This window comes from Tiliqua scincoides, chromosome 4, assembly GCF_035046505.1.
Source record: "Tiliqua scincoides isolate rTilSci1 chromosome 4, rTilSci1.hap2, whole genome shotgun sequence".
NCBI classification, from domain to species: Eukaryota; Metazoa; Chordata; class Lepidosauria; order Squamata; family Scincidae; genus Tiliqua; species Tiliqua scincoides.
Window position 1 is genome coordinate 156,541,280 of NC_089824.1, and position 3,055 is coordinate 156,544,334.

Below are 3,055 nucleotides of genomic sequence, written 5' to 3' on the forward strand. Positions count from 1 at the left end.
CTATAGCTTGTGCGCACATATTTTTGTGGCATTTCTCTCATTAACTCATGTTGGATCCAAAATAGGCATCAGCTATCTGTTACTGTCTAGGTGAGCTTTCACGTCTCATAAGGCATCATTTCAACTGCTCCCTTTCAAAATTTGTCAGATCTTGTGCCCCACTCAAGACTTGAATATTTATAATTTAACAGTGCCATCCTATCCTGCACTGGTACAGCCAGACTGCATGGCCTGCACTGTCTCTTACACAGGTTAGGGGTAGGCTAGAGGTCATCTTGGTTAAGGAAATATTTTCCACCTTACCCCATGTCAAGCCCCAGTCTTTGGGGTTACTTGGATCTGTGCCAGTTGGTGCACATCTAAGAAACCCATGTAGGGCCACTTGGTCCAAGGTTAGGAGATGGTGTGCACTGCTGCTGCTGATTCCACACACCCCCCGGGCCTGATACACCTCCTATTCCACCCTACCCCTGTCTGTCTCCACACCACCCACCCACCACCCTCTCCCACCCCCACACTACCTGGTGCACACCTGTGCCAGTCAGCATGGGGACCGGATCCAGTGCTGGCCGGCCAGCACACATCTTTGTGCTGGAGTTCCTGGCTCTCAAATAGCCGCAAACAAGCTTTACAACATGTCTGCAACATTCAGAACTGGCACTCCAGTGCTGGTAAGTCAGCATGAGGGCCGGGGGCGGAGGCAGAGGTGGGTGGAACAAGGTGGGGCAGGGAAGCAGAAAAGTCTGGGTGGGGAGGGTGGATCAAGGCTAGGAATGGGGTATTATCAGCAGCAAACACTTTAGAGGCAGGAAAATGGCACCCCATGCAAAATAGTTGCCTGAGGCAATTGCTTCAGCTCATGTCACAATAGGCTGGCCCTATTCAGATGTTGTAGCAAACCTAGGGGGAGAAGTTGCATGGATAAGTGTGAGTATGTAGGTGGTTCTGTAACAGAAGAAGCTGAGTAAAAGATGTGCATGTGCTGTGGGCCAATACGGGAGATGTGGCACAAGATACTGTAGGAGCCAGAATAGCTAGGGAAGCCACCCAGCTGGATAATTACTGACCTGACTGGTTTGGACAGTTCTGCCCTTCCACCAACCTTGTCAGGAAAGGGAGGCAAATGCTGGGTTTCCTACCTCCGCTGATGCCTCAAAGATTTTTTTTAAAGTTTGAATTTGTTCATAATTTGTGTAGAAACACACATGGATACTGGTATAGAGGAGACCAAAACCAGGAGTATTTATGTGCCCCACATGTGTGACAGCAGTAGTGAGAAACAGTGAAGTGTCCTCCATGGTGCACTTCATATCCAGCTTGGCCCATCCTGGGCCTCTAACTTCCTCTTTCCTCGTTGTGAAAGGGGTGATGCTGGGGATGGCTAGGTTAGGCACTGGCCAGAGCAGCAGGTGCCAAACTCAAGTCCACGGGCCAGATCCGGCGCTTGGAAAAAGCATTCCCCATCATGCACAGCACTTACTGTTCCACACTGCTGCCTGTCACCCTTCCAGCCAATCTAGTCAGAAAGATTCCACTTCCACTGCCTGTTACCACAGCAGGCTCTGCGCCTCTATTTAGGGGCAGAAGCGGCTGCCAGAGTTATTTTCTGACGAGATCGGCTGGAAAGATAACAGGCAGCAGCACAGAATGTTACGCACTGTGCAAGACAGAGAAGGCTTTTCCTTAATGCAGTGGTCCCGCAATTTAGAGACTGCTGGGCAAGGGGATCCACTACCAGTGGTAATAATAATAATAATATTATAATAACAGGTATTTATATACCGCCTTTCTTGGTCTTTATTCAAGACTTTATTCAAGGCGGTTTACAAAGGCAGGCTTTTATTTAAATCCCTTATTAAATAGGGATTTTTACAATTTGAAAGAAGGTTCTTTCTTTCAAGAACCACTACATTCAAGGTGTTTCGTTCCGATCTGGCTTCACATTCTGGCCTCCATCCTCCCATGCTCAGAGCAGATGGAATGGCTCAGCTTCAGCTTGTCAGCTGCTTCAAGGTCGCACGGTGCCAGTGGCCTCGAACTGGCGACCTTGTGGATGTGGATTCATACTGCACTGAATTGAGCTGATGTGAACCAGTTACAGTGCCTGGCCCAAGTCCCTTTGAACATCAGATTATGTTACCACCACCAGAGGATGTCAATTGGAGCAGAGCACATCATACTAAAAGTGAATACTATGTTTATCTCTTGGTATATTTACCATGGATAGAACAAAATGGACACAATTCAGCTCATTTGAAGATTTCAGTTCTGGAGATTTAAGAACTTAGTTAACAGTCTCACAGAGATTTAAAGAGACTTCCAAGTACCTATGTTGAGATCCCATTGTTCACACAAGGTTCCAGTCTGTTTTCCAAACATCTGAACCTTTAAGTGGCGAAGATAAAGCTAACTGAGTAGAAGGGTTGTTTTAATCCAACGTTATATCGCTTGCCTTTTCCTATTAACAGCAGCACAGTGTTGTGAGCAGATGGTCAGCCTGGAAATCTGCTGTCTTGTGCAAAGAGAATTACAAGAGACCCTTCTTTCGGATCATCACAGCTGGCTTCCCTGAATCTAGCAGATATATGCAGGCATTTAGGATCAAGCTGTCATCTATCCACTTCAGCAGCTGCAGATATCCAGGCTGCCTCACAGACTGATTCTAATGGGCTAATCTACTGGTGGAACTAGCATTCCACTAGCAGAGACTGTTCTTATGGCAATAATAAAAAGGTCACACACAGTCACACACAGTTGGGGTGCTGGGCTGCTGCCTCCTCCCAGTACATGGTGTCAGGCTGCTGCTGGGCCACTGATCCAGTTATGTCAGCTGGGGCTGCGGGAGGGTGAATAGGATGGGGAGGGCAGATCAGGTTCAGGAAGGTGGATGGTTCAGTGACTGTGGCATCCACCAAATCTAAACTCTCTGCTCAGACCCAAACCCAGGTCCATGCAGACCTGCACCAGTGATTTTGCTAGTGAAGCTCCAAGAAAACCTGTCTGCACCTCAGAGGCTTACCACCACCACCCACACACAGAAAGTTTGATAAAACTC